This window comes from Heliangelus exortis, chromosome 2 (assembly GCF_036169615.1).
Source record: "Heliangelus exortis chromosome 2, bHelExo1.hap1, whole genome shotgun sequence".
NCBI classification, from domain to species: Eukaryota; Metazoa; Chordata; class Aves; order Apodiformes; family Trochilidae; genus Heliangelus; species Heliangelus exortis.
The window spans coordinates 123,278,153-123,300,147 of NC_092423.1; positions in this window are offsets into that span (position 1 = coordinate 123,278,153).

Below are 21,995 nucleotides of genomic sequence, written 5' to 3' on the forward strand. Positions count from 1 at the left end.
GAAAGGTTTGATTAGGAAGAGAAACATATTTTGAAGACATAAAAATGAGAAAAGGATTAAAGTGAGACCTGACAAAAGCTATGCTCAACTGCATGCAGCTATTTAAAAGCGTGTCTTTAGTTATAAAATGTTATAGGGACAGAAGATAGACAAGGAGAGTGTGGCCTCTGTTCACTGAGGATGAATTTAATACAAATGTAATATACAGAGGACTTCCATAAAAAAAATGTTCTGCATTAAGTTTTCAACAAGGACAGTTATACGGAGCCAAGCTGATATGCTAGAACATTTTGATGTGTTGGCTGCACAAGGATACTACCAGAAGAACATGGGAAACCAGCAAAACTAAAACTTGGGAGGACAAGGTAACACCTACTTTAGACTTTGTGAAGAAGCAGTGTAGAAATTGCACTTTCAGTAGCAAGATTTTGAAAAACGAAATCAAAAATAATACATAGGCTAGGAAAAAGGAATTCTCAACTTGGAGAAGAAAGAATGATTGATTAAATTGCTTACTCATTAAAGTAATCTAAAGTGGAAAGGAAAAAAAAAAGTGAAGATATAGAACAGCAGAAACAAAAAATTGTTGAAGAACGGAAATTAGGAAGTCATGTAAAATGATACAGAACTGAATAAACAGTAAAACGAGACTGAACTGTGCTGCAATGGTGTCAAGGTGCTGTGGGTCCTGATGGCTCTCTGGGGCTCAGCTTTTGGGAGTGGGAAGGGATTGCCTGAGGGGACTGAAATGTTGTTCTAAATTGTGGGCAGAGTGGGGGAAGCCCTGGAAGGGCCAGGCAAGTACCTGAAGAAGTCAGGCCTTCTCGTGCCCAGGTTTGGTAGGCTTTGAGAAATTTAACATAACCTGTCTAGTTAGAATGTCTGCAAGGCAGAGTTTCAATATGAAATTAAAAGAGCTTAATTGCCATTGCCTTCCAAAAATTTTTGCTAAAATTGCCATTTATAAATACACCACAGGTATAACCAGAAAAGAGACCTGATATGTTTTTGGCATAGACTTTTAATAGTCAGAAATACTTGTGGCTGGAAAAAAGAAGATTTCAAATTGGCAAATTCTGGAGCAGCCTCCAAATACTGCTCCAGAAGAAGCACCAAGAGAAGAAATCCATTCAGTGTCAAGGTGCACTAAACTAGCTCACTGATAAAGGACTTCAGAAAGAATGTCTGCAACCTGTGAAGGGTGGAACAAAAGTCAAAGTCTCTTTGTGATGCTCAGAGTATATAAATCCCCCTTAATTTAGATAATTATATTAAATATCCATGAAATAAATGGTTTTAAACATTGTAGCTTTAGCACCTAACTGAGAGAGAAGAAGCAGCAGTACATTGAGAGTGTAATTCTCAGTCCTGGCCTTTGGTTAAGTTTCTTTTGGAGTAAAGGGAAACGAGAAGATTTCTGATGCTAAAATGGCAGTATCACTGTAAGGGTTGTGATACCTATTATAGGCAGATGGAAGTATCAGGGACAAAAACATGTTTAAGATTCTGCAGCCCAAGTGATGCACTTGGGATGTATCTGTGCTTTCTGAACCATAGCATGGCAGAAAATTTCTCTGGGAAGTAGATCTTTGAAGTCCTTCTCGAACTGTGGGATGGAAGCTCTTCTGTGTCAACCTACATTTTGCCACCTGTCCATCACTGCTGTGTTCTGCAGTAAAACTTGTTTTTATATGAGTGAGTTAGTTTGCCTGTCCTTAAGAAATAAAGCTCTTTTGCTGACATCTATGGAATGTCTTTTTTTTTTATCTCAAGGTCTACAGGTGAGTCAGGCTCTTCAATAACTAGGATAATAAATATATCAGCAAACGTATTGATCACGCATAATAACATTGCTCAGACCATCCAAGGCTCTTTAGAATTAGGCTTTTGATTAAATCTCAAATGAGATGTAGGACCTGGAAACTTTTCTGTCTGTTGGTGCACTTGAGAATTCAGGGCAACTTTACTGGTTTACTAGAATCCATGCTCAGTTCTTTGGTTTAATCTGTAATCCTTTTACAGAAAGATGGAGGGAGTGACAATAAATGTGGGTTTCTAATAAATGAAATTTCTTCTATGAAAAGCAGGAACATACATGTGCTATTTCATATCAGTAAGTGTTTATACAGGCTGCCCATGGGATTAGCTAATCAATGACAACATGATTTGCAATTTTGTTTTAATATAGTAGTTTAATAGGTGTGGTAGCTGCTAATATTTGAACTAACATCTTGAAGTAATCTCTAGATGAAAAATTAATGGATCTGTGCTCTACAACTGCATAGGTAAAAAAACTCCCAGTGTTTTGACTGTGCACACCCTTCCTGCAAACTGCAATAGCTTGCTTTATTTTCCTTCATCTCTGCTTTTGTGTCATACTAGGAATAAAAATATAAACCATTTTCTAAATTATATTGTAGGAGCTGATATAGGCTGTCTTTCATTTAATGACCAAAGTATAAGAAAAGAACTTTGATTTTCATTAGACAGAAGATATTTAGTTGTGAATTTTTTTTTTTCTTTTTTTATTGAGAAAATTTTTTAAAGCTTTTTCTGAAAGCCACATGTTTATTTGTGGTATGGCTGTCATCATTCACTAGAAAATAAACACAAATATTTACTTGTGTTATTATAAACACAAGTATTTACAAATATTTACAAGTCTTTTGTATATGCTATTCTTATTCATTTATGCTTCACTATTTTACTGGTGAATTCTACTGTCAGCTAGGAAAACTATTGATATGCTACTCACTTACACAACCCTTTTTAGGAAATATATCTTATGTCTTTAAAGGCAAGAGCGAAGTTCTGGAACAACTGATAGACTTCTTACAGTAACCTATTCTAAAGAACTAGCTATGATACATAAAATTAGAAATATTATCATTATAGCTTTCTGTTTTTTTCTGTAATTACCATGAGCAAGCCCTAAATTTAGGATAAATAGTTAAACACAATCTCCCAAAATGCATTTTACTGACAAAATATTTTTTATTTGTCCCTGACTTTTAGCGGTGGTAAAAACTATCCTAGGGTTTGTATAGACAAGTGACATTGATAGGATTAAAACAGTTTCTGCATTATTTTCAGGATTTATGAGTAGTCCTTGCATGAAAAATCTGCAAATCAGGAATTGGATTAACATAATTGTTAATAATCCAGAAGATGGAGGAGCAAGTTTGTTGACAGTGTTTTTGGGAGATGCTGAAGCAGGGAAGTTGTGTGTACCAATTATGAAAAAGACAATGATACAGTGAGTTCTGAAATTAGAAATATAGGAAGGCACCCAGGGGAGAATAGTAAATGTGGCCAGTTGCAGAGGGAGTAGTTAACTGGAGAAAAATGCACAGAAAACAAATATATTTTAAACATGGTTTTAAATCCTCAGACAGTGTAAATTTTTATAGTTACCCCAGTGTTGATTTAACAAGTTACCTGAGCTCACAGTATTTTACTGTTTGCTTATTTAGTACTGATTCAGTTTCTGGTATTAATATTTATTGACATTGGTTATGATATTCAATGCATTCATACTCTGAATTTATAAAACCAGAACAAATAATTGGAAAAAAAAAGATGAAAATTATTATTTTTGCTGTAATTAAGATATGCTTTTAAAGAGTTACTGGAAAAAAAGCCAGTTATGAGTACAGTAGAATTAGTTTTGAAAAAATTCTTTTATTATATGGCTGAAGATAGAGGTGAGGGCTTTTGACTTGACATTCAAGAGTCTCACTGTATCACATGCTTTCTTTACAGTGTGCCTTTTCCTACAATAAAAATTGTTCATATACTTCTATTACTCAAACCCTAAATTAAAGACAGGGGAATTTTGTGTCTTTGCATGACAATCTTGTTTCTTTGAAAAAAAATAGCTGAAATAGACAGCTTGATAGTGTTGTATGTGTGCCATTTGAGCAGTGTTATTCTAATTCAGGATCATTGTGACAAAAAAATATGTCTGTTAAGAATTAACAGAGGAATTTTTCCCCACCTCAGCTCCAAGAACAAAAGTCAATATAGACACAATATAGAAATAGAAATGAAAAGTTTATCTAACACAAAATTCTGTCTGAGACAATACTGGTAAGAGATGTGATTTAGGAGAGCACCTGGATCTGACCAAATCTCTGCTTCCTCTTTCTTTTTCTCTTTCCTAGGGCTGGTACTGCCTCTTTCTTATTGCTCCTTGACACTGCTGTTTCCTTGCTCTATCTGTGGAGCTCTAAAACTTGTTCCATTTCTTCTTTTGACCCGTGATCCTTAAGCTCTTCTTGACTGCTCTCCTTGATGGCCCAAGCAAAGAGTTCCACCACAGTTTACTGGGTGAGTCCCAAATCTCTCTGTGCTTCTCACTTTTAACTGGACACTGATTTTTCTCTGGACAGGACATACATAGTGAAAGAAAAAACACAGAATATATTAACTGTTGATTGAAAGACTTCACTTGCTGTAGTATTTGTGAAAAAACTAGTTTGAAACAAAAAATGCCCAACCTTAGAATCTAACCTTAGCAGATCATTGATAATATATTACTCAAAAAAACCCTTTCATAGCTAATGGATTTAGCAGTGACAACAAACGAAAAGGAGTTAATTTCATACATATTTTGGTAGGATAAAGAAAAAATATTTCTATTTCCTACTACTGTAAGTGGATAATTTATGTGGCAGATATTTCTGAGACTGAATACACACAAAACATGAAGGCTGCCAGTAGAACAAGCAGAGCTTTAAGCTGAAATATGTCAGTCATGCCTTTCTAAATAAAAAAAAAAAATATGTCAGTCATGCCTTTCTAAATAAAAAAAACAACAAATGAGTTAAAATACACCATGTCCCAGGTCACAAGAGAATCTCAAGCAAGCAGGATGTTTTCTCACTCATGTAAACAAATCTGTTTATGGAAAGGTATATGCTATGAATACCTGGGATTTGGTCACATAAACTGGACAAGAAAATATGGAAAAGAAAAATAGCAACATGCTTCCTGGGAATGAGATGAAAACCTTAATATTTATAGAAAAAAAAAAAATGTGGAAAGTTAGGATAGTTGTCAGAGAGACAAGAATGGCCTGCTGAGGAATGTATCTGAATAGAAGAGAATGGCTTATTTTCATTAGGGTTACCAATCCAAACAGTTCTGAAATTGTGATTGAGGCAGGTTAAAGGGAAAGACGTAGTTTTGGAATTGATAGATCCACATCAGATTCCTTGATATAAATATTTTGGAAAAAAATTAAGAATGCATACTTGTAGGTGTAAACATTTTCTAAGTCAAATGGTGCGTATGATAGTAAAGGTGATAATATCAGTAACCGCTGCAACTCAAAGAGTAGCCTTCCTTGATATTAAGATTTCTTTATCAGACTTGTCATTGAGAAGTTGCCTCCATATCTTTAAGGAAAGCTGACAGAATGTTGCTATGATATTTTGTAAGCAAAATGTCAGTTTGAAAAACTCCAAAGACTGGAACCTTGGGTAAGACTTTGTGAATATAGAATATTTTTTTTCTCTAGACATGATCTCAGACTATAAGAAGACCTGAGAAAGACGGTTCACCAGGTTGTTATGGAGAAAGCAGTGTGTACATGGATCAGCATGGATGGAAGAACTCTTGTCATTCTGTCAAGAAAAAAACACTATAAATATCCAAGTAATTATCTCAGAATAACTAATAGACTTAGAAAAATCTTATCAAAATAGGATGGATTGTGTCACTCTGTGACCCCTTATATTCACATAACATCTTCTGCACGGTGTAAATTGACAGCATCTAATTTACACTTATTTCTAAATATAATTCTGCATTTTTGTCTAGAAAAGAGACAAAAAACCTGTGTGCATATATATATATGTGTGTGTGTATATATATATATGTACACATATATATGAGAATGTTTATAAATATATGAAAGGGATAAAGTTTCAGAGTAAGGTCACTTATTAAAGGATTTTGCAAGAGATGACATCAACAAGGAAAAGGGAAATTTAACACCAATATAACGTTTTTTGCTGTAAGATATTTTAAGCAAAAGAATACTTTCACTAGGGCATTGGTAGTGGTTTAGCATTTGATGGTTTTTGGAATTTTTTTCAATGAAAAAAATATGAAGTAGCCCTGTACGAGACAGGATTCATACGTACAGGACCAGTCCTCCTGAGTGTCTAATTGCAGAATTCCCTGACAACAAAGACACGAGGAATCTCTCCAACTCAAGAACTGAACATCTACATGAAATTGTCAAACATCTGGGCAAACTTCAAGGGAAATATAATCCTCTGATGGAAATGTAAGGTGTCATAAGTATGCTAGGTTTTATATGATTGGTATCACCTGAAAATTTTTTAATGTCTTTTAAGACTTCGCTTTTGAATCTTCTCCTTCTTGTCTAATTAACATTACTTATTCTCAAATTGCATTCTTAATTCAAGGCTAAGAAAATGAAGATGTAGTTTTAAAAATTTAAAAATTTCTATCTAAAACTTTGAAACGTTTATGCAGTAGTCAACAATGTTTTTTATTACTATTTTTTGTATACTTTTTGATTGTGTGAGAGAAGTATTCACTGTTAAAATTCTATAATTATATAACTAATTCTGTTTTAAATAGATTAAAATATACAAGTACAAAGAATATAAAAGGATTAATTTCTTTTGTCAGTGTTTTCAAAATACTTAGGCTCCAGGTCATAAAATGTCAGTAAACCATTGGTTTGAACTATATCTTTTTTCATCTGAAAACAGTTATAACCTAGAATACCTTTCACTGAGAGATAAAATGTTTGGTCATAAAGGCAATTTTACCTGAACAGTAACTTTAAGGGTATTAATCTTAAATTATAATCAAAATAAACATCTATTAGATGAGCAGTTTTGGCCTTTTTAGTTTCCACTCAAGTGAACAAGGCATTCAGGAAAGGGCAGCATAAGATTTTGTGAGGCAGACTATTGACTTTAAAATTATGAATAACTATATTGAAATATAGAATTGCTTAGCAATTAAGCACTTGAGAATAATTCTGGAAGCAGTAAAATTTTTGGAGTTATTACTAGTTCTTTTACTATGGATTACTAAGCAAAAGAAACCTGATTTTTTTTCAAACTAGATTATAGAGATTTTCAACAGTTTTAGGCATATTCCTAAACACTATTTTTCTTCTTCTAAAAAGAAATAATCTTTAAAATGTACTTTATTCTTCTTTGATGGAGTTAGCAGTTGTTATGTTAACTGTATACATCATAACTTGTAAAAATTGTAAGCCTAGAAACTGTAAACCCTAAGAAAGCCAAACTGCAGTAGAAAAATAATCCTATATTTTACATGATTTACAATGTAATCAATGGAATCACTTTGTTTTGAGATAGTGATTTAGAAAATGCAGTGATATAAGAAGTAATCGATTTATTCTAAATGTATATTTTACACAATACTTATATGGTTTTCCTTAGGAGTTAAAATGAACAATGTAGACATATTTCATTGTCATAAATTTGAAGAAATTATTGTAAGTTTACATATAAGGCATATAATACAGAAATTTAAAAGGCTAATATCTTGGTCAGATTTGCTTGAGTTGAAGAATACAGAATGAATTAAACCCCTTGTTCAAAGTATGGAGGAGTTGTAGTTTTTTTATAGAAATAAAACTACTAAGTAAAAATACAAAAATAGGCAGCCCCCCAAGCCCCAAGAATAAGAGGAGTCCATCTATTCATACAGAAATGAGGGAATCTGTTTCCCTAATTAAATTCTTCTAAACATCTGACTATGGCCACCACTGCCAAATAATACCACTCTGGAATACAACAGCATTTTAACCCAGAAGACATTTTTTTTTACTGTCTAATTAATGTTTCCTTGTATTTCACCTTAATTTGTAACTTTCAAATTAGGATTGTGTTGCTATTACCCATTACCTGTAATACTCAGAGGTATTTTTGAAAATTACTTTGTTTTGATACATTTTTATTGGCACAACAGAAAATATAGAATTAATGCAAATAGAAATACACAGAAAAGCAACATGAAGATAATTAAATTTGTGAGAAGCATACCAATAATTGATCAAATGAGAAAAGGATGCAACATTTTTTTTCACAGCCTCTGAAATAGATCACTTAAATCACAATTTTGCAGTTATATAATTAAAATAATAGTAAATTATTGCAATCAAGATAATGAATATTTTTTTCTGCTCACTAATTACGTATAGTTGAACAAAAGCAAATGCAGTAAAGCCCAGATGAAATTGTTCCTGATTGTAAATTATTTATTTTGCTGGATAAGTTTGAACTGCGAAGTATTTTATTGAAAAGAAACAGAGGCAAAGTCTGACTGGATTTGCAATGTCTTTTGTTGTTTTGTAAAGGAATCCACAATTTCTCTGGGCATGGTCTCTCACCACTCTCACCCTAAAGATTTCCTTCCTAGTATCTGATTTAACTTTCCCCATTCCAGTTTGAAACCATTGCCCCCTGTCCTGTCAATACATGTCCTAATAAAAAGCCTCTCATTCTTTCTTATAAACCCCCTTTCAGTACAGAAAGACTGCAATAAGGTCTCACAAGAGCCTTTTCTCCAGGCTGAACAACACCAAATCTCACAGCTTTTCTTCACAGGAGACATATTTCAACCCCCCTCCCATTTTTATGGCCCATGGACTTCCATTAAGACTTGCTTCAACACATCCATGTCTCCTCTACCTCTCCCTATCTCTTCTCCCTCTCCTTCTCCCTCTTTCTTTCTTCTCCTCCTGTGGGTTTCTTGCAGTTTTGTTCTCCTTTTCTTTTTTTTTTTTTTTTTTTTTCTTTAATATGTTACTCGCAGAGGACCATCCAGCTTCCCATATCTGCTCTGCTTTGGCCAGAGGTGGGGCCAGAATTGGAGCCAGAGGAGCTTCCAGAAGCTTTTCACAGGAGCTATTGCCCCCACCACCCATTTCCAAGTTATCCAAATCACCTCCACATTAACTCAGGACACCAGTGTAAAAATAGCTTTAAAAAAATCGTAAAAATAATTTGTGGATATCACAGCAGGAAATTCTTACTGGGGAAACTCAAAAGGGATGAGTAGAACATGATTCTGATTTTATTTGTAAGAGTCTGAGAAAAGGATAAAAAATGTGCTATTTTTTAATATCAGCTATAGGATAGAACATCTACTACCACGGGAAATGACAGCTCTCTCCCTTGATACAACCATTCTGCATCCGAATAGAGCAGGTGTATAAAGAAATAAAAAAAAAAAAAGAAAAAAATATTATTTGATGTCAAGTATATGAAGAAAACATATTCCAGTGAAGATAGTGCATGTTAAAAATGTAAGAAAATAGTTTCCCCCTGCTTCTTAGGCATGAGAATTCCATAAATTATCTTAAAATAATTTTGATAGTGACACAGCTGCTTAGAAATGAGTTAAGGGTTGTACCAGGTAGTGCAAACAAGAAGAATTAATAAGTTCTCATGAGATTCTATTGCTGTATCTTTTATTCAGACAAAAAGGATTCTGGGATACTCTGGGAATAAGAACTGGGTATGGATATTAATGATGGAGATATCCTTGAATCTGACAGAAGACTGGGAAGGAAAGACACACTATCCTTGTGCTGAAGTGATAGTATCATGGGAAGAAATTGATCACACAAAACACTTGATATAGAGATTAAAGATGACAATTTGCTATTCTCGGTGACCAAGAAACAAGATGACATGCACTTTTCTTGTGAAGAAATTCAATCCCCTATGAAAAAAATGGCATTATATGTTAATGACATATTAGGATTTCACAGTTTTACGTGTCACAAAGGTAGAAAATATGAGTATGAGCATTTCTGTAGCTATCATAAATCCACCATATACACAGTTATTTTGCGACATATTTCTCTGCAAAGATTTATTTAGTTTATAGTATCTACTCCTGTATATTAAACTTCTTTATAAATGAGGTTAAACTTGCAAGTAGCCGTGAGTAGTGTAGGGGCTTTGAGATATCGTAAGTGCAATTCTCATAAAATATACGAAAGATTTATATTTTTATAATCCAAAAGAAGTCAATTAAGTGGCCTCTCTAATATTAGTGTAGTATTTGAGACATTAGTTTTGATTTCAGGGATGTCAGATTGCTTTCAAATTGATAACTTTGTAGTCTCCCACATTTCTGTATAATCTAATGATGGGACCATCAACTCTTTCCAATTATGAGTTGACCTGGAACCATGGCACTAGAACTGTGATCATGTTTTGTCACTGTTATCATGTCCTCTTCTCTGGACATATTCAAAAATTACCTGGATGGACTCCTGTGTAATGTTCTCTAGGTGATCTGCTTTAGTGGGATAGTTGGACTAGATGATCTCTAGAGATCCCTTCCAACTCTGATAATTCTGTGATTCTGTGATTCTCTGTTCAGAAAATCCAGCATTTCTTAACCTACACCAATCTTTTGGCATCATATACTGTGACATAAGTAACAACAACTTCAGGTTAAAAAAACTTGAGTTTCAAAAGACATTTGATCAACACTAGCTAATCAGCAATGAGGAATCCTATAATTTTTAAAATTACTTTCATACTGAACTGCCTTGCTATATAAAGGAAAAGCTATACAAACCTAAACATTGTGACAGGAACCTGTCTGTTTCAGAGTCACAGATTAGGGGTTGGAAAATAAATTATTAAAATCCGGGACCTGTTCAGATATTCTACATATTCTTCAATTACATATGCTGATAGAATAATTCAGGCAACAAAGTGGTTTAAAACCATTAAAAAATGTATGCAAATATAAACACATAAATGTTGCTTCAAATAGTCAACAAAAATAATTAATTCAGGAATTCAGATATTTAAATACCTGTCATCTTAAATAAAAGCAGAAATTACAGGGAAAATGAAATGTTACATTTCAAATTCCAAATCTGAAGTCTATATTTGTAACTTTGAAAATTCAGTAAACCTGTTACAGTTAACAACAGCTCAGCTTGAGCCCTTTTTATATAGGTACCATCAACTATAGGTTTCTATAGCTATCTTCAAGTATTCTGCATAGCTTGAAAACATCTGGTATATAAAGCCTTTAAAAGTAAAATGAGAAAAAAAATAGTGTGCTTTTTAATGGTTCAGATGGTTAATATTTCAACTCAACGCTTCCTCAAACCAATTTACACTTCTACCATCTTAGATGTGAGCTTTCTTGTACACAGACAAGCTACAAAAAGAGAAGGGATAATGGTTCAGATTAGTTTTTAGTATTCCTTTGGCTCCTCTCAAAGCCTAAGACCAAAGAAAATACAGTTATCTATTTTTTGTAATATTTAATTGAAATAACTATATTATATAGAGCAAGTTATTATAAGAACTCATGCAAGGTAACTTTAAGAGGCAAGATAATAAAATGAATTGCAATCTAACAAGCACTGTAATTGCAAACAATATTGACATCAATTTAGTTTTAGTTACATAGATCAACAGTTATGCTAACAGAAAATAAAACAACTAGAAAACTTTGGCCCAGCAAATGGAAGTCACAGATTCAGTTTAGTTATAAAATTTTAAATATATTTTGTGAATATCATGCTACTTGCAGTGGATAATTTTAATATCAGAAATATTTATGTTATTTGTAATGCTTTGTTATTTAATTTTTTTCTTGTTAGTAAAACTAGAAGAAGGTGGTTTGGTTTTTTTCCTGTTACATTCATGATTGCCCTAATTTGTAGTTTCTCAAAATTTTTTTATACTGATTATTTTGGTTTGTCAAGGTTTTCCTCATGAAAAGCTACTTCATAGGTTGCTGTTCTTTGAAGTTCTATTTAAATCTAAATTCTTCTTTGTCTTCTGCCAACACCTGTGTATCAAAATTTGGGAACCTGATGTCAGCCATCAAGCAGGCCTCTCAGTGCTTCCCCAGATACAACAGATTTACCCAATTTTGTGGGTAAATTTAGCTTCTCTGTTACTCTCCTCTTACCCAGTTAGGTTTTCTGGAGAAGTAATTTCTATAGGTTAAAGTAATATAAATAAGGCAGACACATGCATCTCAGAGAACCCCAAATGACAGAATGATTTCTTTTCTAGGATAATACTTGACCCTTCCACACAAATGCAACAGCTAATGATGCTCTGCTCTATCTATCAAGTTAATCTCCAGACTGCTACAGGAGCCTTGACTTCCTGACACAGCCTTCATATACATGTTCTGCTTTGTACTGAAACATCAGCTTCTGTCATTAACAATAATATTTTCAATGAGAAGCAACTGTTGCCACAATGATAAGTCATAGTTCTTGGAAATGCCTGGAAAGCCTTGGAAAAATCCATGGGTGCTCAGTTTTGAAAGGTAGCAAAAGCATGGAAGGGTGTTGGGATCAGTAAGACAGAAGAATGTTCCTAAAGGGAAGTCTTATTATTATCTATCCTGTTTGCAGTGTTTCACAGGACAATGTTTTCTGATTTTAACTGTGATTATTCTGATATTAACTGTGTGTTATGAACCTGAAGATTTGCAGGTCATACTTGGTTACATAAATGCAATGTATTTATGTCGAGCTACAAGCTGTAGCAACCATAGAAATTTTCATTAAACAGTACTAGTTCTTTTTCTTGTTTGGTTTGGTTTTTTGTTTTTTGTTTTAGTTTTTTTTTCCTACTGAAATTTAATGAGATACAGTAAGACCCTGCTTTCTGTTTTGTCTCACAGTAGGCCAACTTCCAACTTGTGCTGCAGACCAGCCACATATTTTTAAAAGTTGCCTGCAAAACCACAAGAAATCAGAGGATATTCATACATGGTAGAGAACTGATTCTTCCCCTTCACTCCCTTTATTTCTGTTTCTATTTTCAACCAACACTTCCACCCTAGTAGAAGTTCAGAGAAAATTTCTGTGTCCAGTGTTTACAGATCTCTAAAGATTCTTACTTATACCCTACAAAATAATCACAATTTTTTTGTGAGAAAGCAGGTTTTGTACTACATTTTCAGATTAAAGAAGATTCAACATCTGCTCCCACCCCTTTAACTTCTTTTCACATTTAGTTCACTTTGTAAAGGAAACACTTAAATTTCTAAGAGAATCTATGTATATTCTAACATATAGGCAAGGTATTAAATGCATTTTAATAATGCCCACCAAAATATAAGTCTGAATAGAATGTCTTAGAAAAGTCTGTTATGGTTTTCCTAGCATATACGAAATACATGAAATAATTTTTCCTTGCAATTTTTATTTTAAGTAGAGTCATCATGCCATAAATATTTCACAAAGGAATTGCAATGAAAATACTACTCTGCTTTCTTTTCTCCTTAATACTCTTTGTTATGCCTTACTGCTTTTATTGGCACTGTGTATCATTATTTTATACTACGTCTTTCATGTAAGTAGTTTGACCTTGGAGACAAAGTTGTAATTTCAATTTAATTTTTCTCACTTTCAGTCTTACAGAAATGATCAAAACTATGGATATTTATCTTCTCAACAGACCATGAAATTTGGTGGCATAAAAGCTCTGGCTACTTGCTGAATTTTGGTAGTTTAGGGGTTTACCATACAGAAAGTGCCCGTAGTCACTGCCCATGTGTTTTGGCAACTGGAAAAGCAAGAGCACTTCTGCTTAATTTTCCAATTGCCAGAAGCTTGGGCATAACAGTATATACAATGACAGCGATCACAGCAGAATTCAAATGCAGACGTTTCTTAGGGAGCAATAATTTAATTGGTTTGAGCTTTTGTTTTAAATCCAGGAGAGGCTTACTGCCTATTTTTGAGTCTAAATCTTGAGAAGGAAAATGAACCCAAAATGCATAACTCCAAGGATTCAAGCAACATGAGAACCTTTGTTGTTCTTTCTCTTTAGCTTGCAACTCAGAATATTTTAGATCTTTCTGCCTTCAAATAGGCAAATCTAATGGAGTGAATTATCTTACTTTCAGTCATTTGATTAAAAATTCCATCTTGGTCTTGGAAAGGATCTTTTGGGCTAACCAAGCCTTCCTGTAGTACTCATTTAACATAATTAAAACAGGACAGATTCCTAATATGTTTAGTATTTATTTAAACAGCTGTTAATTAACTAATACATTTTTATATGAAAAATCAGTATTGCTTAGATTAAGAGTTTCTGGACTTATTTATATTTATTTCTGTAGAGAAGAACAGCAAAGAAAAATAAACACCAGGAAATCAAAGCTACATGTGTACATGCAAAAACCCACAGACAATAATTTACAGGAAAGGCCCAAACTTTAACTTGGAGGCTGACAAACTACAATAAATTTACTTACTAAACCTAAAAGTGACTAAGTATTTATCTGTCTCCGTAACTGCTAAATTGGCATTATCTAAATGGTTCAAAAATATAAACACATTACAGTAACCTGCATTTTCTATAGCTTCTGTTTTTATCAGCAGACATTTTCACACCTTGAGTTATTTCTATTCAATAAAGACTATAGATGCATATCCATGTTGATTTTCTGTCATGTTAAATTGAATTCAGGAGAAGTCTGAAAAGTCTAAAAATGAAAGTCTTAGTCATCTTAATACTTGAAGTTATGACTAAAATAAATTTGTTTTGTGTTTTTCTGACACAAAAGTAATTTCTCCAAGCCAACAGGGAGAGCAACAAAAATATTTCATTTTCCAGAGTACTTAATGTTAGTGTAGTTTTATCCAGTATATTTAGATCTTACAGCAGGAGGATGATGTACTTTCTGAACTTCATCTTGAAAAGAAGCAATGCTATAAGAGCATGAAACAATGATGAATTAAAATAGTACCTTAATACCAGAATTTTCATAAAACCACAGCCCAGTTACTTATTAAAAAAAATTAAAATGTAGGTGTTTAAAAAACTTTAGTCTGTGCAGGGATAAAGGGACAGCATAAGGGTTCAACTAGCCTAAATAAAAGCATCTAATAGCCTTTGTTATGTTCTAGAGCATCCTGGTCACTAGTTAGCCCAGCATTAATCTGTTAGCCCAGAGTGTCTCCAGTAACACCAGCTGCCTGTGCGAGGGCAACTGAAGCCAGCTTGTGTAATAGAAAACACACTGAAGATTGTAGATAGTGTGAAAAGTTGTTAATTCATGCAGAAAGTGTTGTAACTGTTAGACTTTTTTTATTTCTTTATTTTTACTTACATGAATTTGACTGCTTTTTATTTTTGATTTCATGCAGATAGAAGGGGACATGATAATAGTTAGCAAAACAGCCTGGTTAAATCCAGGTTGCAGACACAGTTGTCTAAAGGAGTTGTTTAGCAGAAATTGCATGATTTAAATGATGCTTTGTATTTTGGAAAGTTATGTTTTAGGTCTTTTGTGATCTTATAGAATGGAACCCCTTACTACTACAATGATCCTAATTTATAGGAGAGGTTTTTTTATGTGTCTATGAAGAAAGTACAGCAGCATAGAAGCTTAATTAGAAATTTCCTAAGAAAAATTATCAAAGAAATATGCTGATATTTTCAACTTTTCAATTCAGAAATATATTGCTAATAAGAAAAGCTGATATAGATAAGATCTTTTTGCTGTCATTAGGGAAAGGGATGCATGAAAGGATTTGATGTTTGAAAGGAATGAGAATTAGAGTATGTGCCAGCTTCTAGGCTTTGGCAAGGGGATTTACACCCTTTCATCCATAAATCAACACTTCACATTCAATTAATGGGTGAAAATGTGCCCTTTATTAAATCTATAACAAGCCATTAGTTATTAATTGTATAACTCTGTTGTCATTGTAATTCAGTTATAATAGTAATGCATAATTTAACATTTACATTACAGAGGTATATCATGGATGTATGCTAAGAATAGTAAAGATAGTAAAAATGTATTTTGGTATTTTCTCTGACAATAGACTTAGATCATTAATGTGGGAAATATAAAAGTCAGCATGAGGTTTAAAAAAGAGTGTAGAGAAGGAATGTGGTCTCTGGCTCATCAGCTAATGCTAATAAAAACATATATACTAAAGAAATATCAGCCTTGTGATGAGCCTTCTTTCAACGTGTACAACTACTCTGCCAGGAGTGATGCCTTTTGTTTTCATGGCAGGGATCACACCTCATCTTCAATGTGCTACAGATGCACCAAATGACCACTGTTAACAGAGTGACATGAACTGGAGGTGGGCCTTCACATTTCTTTCTTCTTATTGACTTCAGTAGTTTCTTGTTTTCCTTTTGCTCTCTCTGTCCTTTAAAATCTACCACAACAGCAGTAGTAGTAGTAATAATAGTAGTCATAACAGTGTTGGCCACTACAACTTACTCAGAAAAAGAGAACTGTTAACATTTGCTGGCTTGGTGCTTTTTGGGGTTTTTTTTTTTTTTAATTAGATTTTTTTGCAGTTTTTCACTTCAAAATGTACTATTTACTAGTATGTTCATTAGGAATTTATAATTTGGAAAGATTTCCTAATGTAATCAGGATTAATTTCTTTATATACAACCTGATTTCAAAAGAGGGTAAGAATTAATTGTGAAATCTTGTGGGTGCGTGGTAGCATAGCTTGTTATTATTCTGGGACTTCTGAGATCATCTGACCTTTATTGTGTGCTAGGCAGAGAAAATAACCTCATTTTGAACCACAATAAGAAGAATTTTCTATCCCCAGTAGGAAGATTAGATGGGAAGAAAAAAAATCAAGTTTTGCTTAAAGCCATAATTTTTTTGAAAAAGTTAGTATCAAGAGAGCATTTTATAACAAATTGGCTTTGAACTTTGCTTGTTTGTTTCTATCTGCTTTCCCATTTACAAAGACAGACTAAACACACTGCAGTGTGAGCTAACCTGCTCATTCACTGGGATGCTGTAATCAATTAAATCCCTTGGCCTTCCTGCCCACCTTGTTGGCTAATTTGTAAGCACACTGTCGGTCAAAAAGTAAGTACAAGTGAGTAAAAGCTTGTTCAAGAGTCCGTTCACTATTTTAGGCAATTTTAGCTTCCTGTAAAGTGTCGAAGACTTCATACCTAATACCTTTATGAAGAACAAACCTTCGGATACATAGATGTTTGTGCTTCCAGAAAGCAGAAACCTTACAGAATATTATGGTATAGGCTCACAAACTGTTTGCTGGATAGTAAATAATTTAATAATATCACTCACATAAATATTTGATCACAGCAGTGGAACCAAAATTGTTCACAGTTCTATATTTTTTTCACTCTTTGATATTTGTATACAGTCAGACGCAGACACAGGATCACATTTAAAGGTTAAAGGATTTGTAGACCCTCCACCAGCATTAAGCATTTGAATTGAAGCTGCATTGATGAGAAACCCAAACTAATTCCTAACATAATCTGGGTCAGGATGATCAAAGTATTCCTGTTTGCATGGCAGGGGTTTCTATAATGCTATTTGCTGTTTCAAATGTGCACTCCAGCTCTGCAAAATGGTTTGAAATGCATTCTTCCATAGAATTAGAGGAGAATCTAAAATTGCTCTTTGTACTGAAGTACAAAAAAATACATTGCTTTTGGCTATGCTTGAAGTGAAATTTGAAAGTTCTTGCATTTTTACCTTTTTTTTTTCTTTCTTTTTTTTTTTTTTTTTCCTCCAAATAAAAAAATTGTTTGTGGTCAAGGTGAAGCTGGCATATCCTATCACATACTTACATATACTCAGAGATGTAAAGGTCAGAGGAAGGATTAAGACCACCCAACCCCTCACTCTAAGAGCATGGCAGCAAGGTAAATAAGGCCTAGAAGTGTGAGGCCTTCTTTTTGATCTGGAGTTTCACTGGCAGATGGTACCTGTGTCACCCAGATGTAAAGAGTTCTTTCATACTTCTTTTATTAAAAAATTTAAAAGACAAAAAACAACAAAAAAAACCAAACAACCCAGGTACTTATTTCAAGTTTGAATTTTTATTAGATTTAACTCCTTTTGATAACATACTCCACATTCTTGTAACTTTTAGACATCCCAAACATTCTTTCCCAAAGTACTCTGATCCCAAGTACCAGTCAGAGCCATTAATTATGTAAAACCCTCCTACCCTCCTACATGGATCTTCTGCTATCATTTTATTGGGAAGTGTAAGTAAGGAAGCTGTAATTACATGGCTTATTATTAATTAATATATTTATTTTAACTGTATCCTTATAATAATAACACCTTCATGTGTCAGATATTTCATTAATTTATTGATTTGCTGATGCTACAAAAATGCTATAATATCAAGTTTACTATTTTCCACTTATGTTCTTAGTGCATAGCACAACCTCAGCAAACCTACTTTTTTCTTTGAAATGACAAGTTGCTGATACTGTAATTAAAACTTTTCATAAAAGGAATTGCAATGAAAGCCAAAATTCTAGAAGCAACTTTGACTAACTTTTTTGAGAAACTTCGTCCTGACAGCTCTGTTTCAGTTATAGTATAACATGTTGTCATTCTGTTGTGTTCAATATTAGTTCATTTAGGCTAGTACGTGTTAAATCAATGTTAACCTGAAGTGTCAGCTCACTTTATTTTTAAGTTCTCAGGCTACTTCAATTAGTTACAGCAATATGGTTCAAGGAGACTTGACTGATGTTTTAAAGCACTGAATTGTTCAGGTTTGCATTTAAATATACCCCTTTCTTGGACCTGACTTTTTCAAATGTTGTTTATAACAGTTAGATGTACTCCAGTGGCATATTACTTGTAAAACATCAGCTGTCACCTTAATCTGTCTGTTTATGATTAAATTTATATTACTGAAAGAGTGTTCCGGGGTGCCATGAGTATCAAAATACAGCCTCCTGCTGCTGATAAACAGAGGTAGACTGGCATAAAGTGTGGACTATGATTCTGTCACCTACTATCATCAAGGCAATTCAAATTAAAGAACATACATCAGCTGGTGTTCAAAAGGAGTTGGTGAGGAACCTCATAACATTCCCCAGGATTCAGGACTATCTCTCAGACTGCCAGGAAACATAGAGGAGCAGAGGGGATCCTACACCCCTGGATTATGTACTGCAGCACTGAGACCACTGAAGTGACCCACACAACTGTCCTTCTGCCTCTATTGTCTCTCCAGCAGGTTAGGTAAGTCAATTAATAAAACTGCACATCTCTGATGGAAATGTTTTGGTATCCCAACACGTATCTTTGCACTGTCATGTGGTCATAAACCTACTTCAGCAGGAAGAGAGTTCTTTCTTTATGTTAGGAAGATACCATTTTCTATGACCAGTCTTACTATGTTTACAACCAACAGATGCCTCTTTGTTCTTGTGGTTTCATTGTCCTATAATGAAATGATTATTCTTTTTGAGGAGAGATAATCTTATTCTCTCTGAATCTTGGTGAGGAAGCCATATTATCTGCCAGCACTTACATTGTGGGCTCCAGTCATTTTCCTCTCCTTGTGTAAGACAAGCACTTCATCTCACTCCTGAGAAGATTCCCGACTTTCCTGAGGGTCTTCCAGTTTGAATTAATCTCTCTGGACTTCAGCAATGAGACCATAGTCCTATATTAATCCATAGTCCTGTATTCCATTATCCTGTATAATGCTATTCATCTTTCTTCAGTTTGAAATACTTGCCCTGGTGCAGTCTTCTCTTTTTCTTTATGTGATTACATCGCATAGATAGATCTTATGTGATGAGCACCAGGTTTATAACACACATCCTTGTTGACCTTTACAGAGACACAGATTTTATTTTGCACTATTAAATGTCATCTTATTCCCAGTTTTTAATGTCACCTAGTGCTTGCTGATAGTCTGACCCTTATATGTTTAGACAGTACTTTCAAACTTGGAACCATTCACAGATTTTGTTAGCTGGCAGCTTTTATGTCAGGTTCACTAGTGAAAAGGATCTTCAAAGCAAACACCAAGATATGAAAATGATCTCACTCAATTATCTTTCCTTTAGACCATGTTTCACATTCTTGTTTCACATTCTTTAGTGTGGATTATAAAAAAAAAAAGAAATACGGTAATTATGGCAAATAGTGAAAACAGGAACTGCAATGTTTTGATTATAGTTCTGCATATAGTTTTGTCTAAATGAGTGGATGCTATCACAGCTGAGCATTAATTAAAAACACTAGAGAAGACCTATATAGTACTGGAATTTCTGAACACAACACTTCAGAAAATTTTTCTTGTCTGTATGTTGATATTCAGTCAAATAGAAAATCAAAGGAAGGCAAAATCCACAGAATTTTTATACAGTTTTACAGATATATGAACCCATTCCCCCACAAGATTTAAGAAGAGATGAACGAATCTTCTGATCAACCAGAACCAAAATTCAATTACATCTGTTTTATAACTGCCTGGGTATTTTCTCTTTATTTTGCTTTTATTTTAAAATATATTGGCTTTAAACTGTGAAGCCGTTTTAGATGAGCAGAGGTGAAATTCTGTTTTTTTCTTTTTTTTCTTTTTTTTTTTTTTTTTTTTTTTTTATGGAAGCAAGCTCTAGGGAAAGAAAGAGGAAAAAAGAATAGCCTTCTAAAATTGAAAGCTGTTATTAAAGTGGATCACTGTATTGTGAAAACAAAATTGTTTTGTGAGTGCAGGATTTTTTTTCCTGTGTAAAATGGTAACAGTAATTCTCCATTTGTTTTAAGTGTCAGTACAAGTCCATGGAGACAATGTCATGTCAAACTGATTGAAAAATTATTTCAATGTAGCTATGGTATGAGGCATTACCATGTCAAGACAATGTCAGTAAAAACCTGTAGAAATCCAATCATATGTCAGCCTAATGGTTTTTGATATAGGGATTGGGAGATAATGTTACATTGCCAAGATAATAGCATGCTATCAATGCAAATTATACTACCATTTAAAAGCAGAAAACTAAATCAACATCATATTAAGGATCATCATGTAAAAGCTAAATAAAATTAAATTGTATTCATCATCCCTTAAACAAACTGCTATCTATTGGCCAGATGCACGTTTGATTTCATCTGGCACAGCTCCACAAATTTACCCTAGCTGAAGTTTAGTTCCTATCTTATCATCCTCTATTAGACATACTCATACTCTGAACACTAGGAGTTGGAGAAGGGTTCATTTGTATGAACTAAGTAGATAATTAAGCACAAGTATTTCATTACATGTAGACTAAGAACAGTATCTGGATCTTGCTGAGGGTTAAGCTAGCATTTGTATTTCAGGTCAAACCCAGTTTCTGTAGTAATATCTCTTATAAGCTGCTCTGAAAAGCTACTGGAATTGTCTAAATGGAATCTGGAACCTGGAAACAATCTTATTTTGTTGGATACAACCCAGAAGGAAGTTATGATGACAGTAGTAAAAAGGATGTCCATAAACAATGTGTCAGTCTGGGCTGCTTTGGCCCATTTCCTTTTAATGCACATCTAAAATTCTATATCAGCTATCTAGGAGAAAAAAAGAAAAATTTCAAGGGTTTTTTTTTTTTTTTTTTTTAAAGCCTTATTCCTCTCCATTCTCTACAGGAATTCCCCCACACCCTGAGCTTTCCCAACATCAGAATACAGTCTGCTTATGTTTGATGTTGAACAGTACGTGCTATGACATGACTTCTGATGCACTGGTCATGACAATCCCTCTGACTGAACTTATAAATTCACTTTTCTTGAAAACAGACTGGAAGGAGAGTTTATTTTTCATATCTGATTGTTTTTCCATCTCCCCTCCCTCCTTTCTTTTTTATTTCTTTCCACAGAACTTGACTTTTTAGATTAGATAGTTTTGGAGTATGATGTTATGACTTCCAGTTTAACCTTGGTCCCCATAACATCTGGATAAATATAAAATTACTGTCTCCCTGTGATTCAAGCCAAATGTTACCTTCATTAACTTTTACAAGCTTTTTTATTAAAGGAACAGCATAAAACTCCCCCACAATTGTGAAGCTACAGCTAAACAAATGAAATCCATATTATTACTAAATCCTGGTATTAAATTCCTCACACTTAAAGATCTTCAGGGCAGAACTGAATTTTATGAGCTTTCTTTCAGATTTTTCTTGTGTGAATTTTTCTGT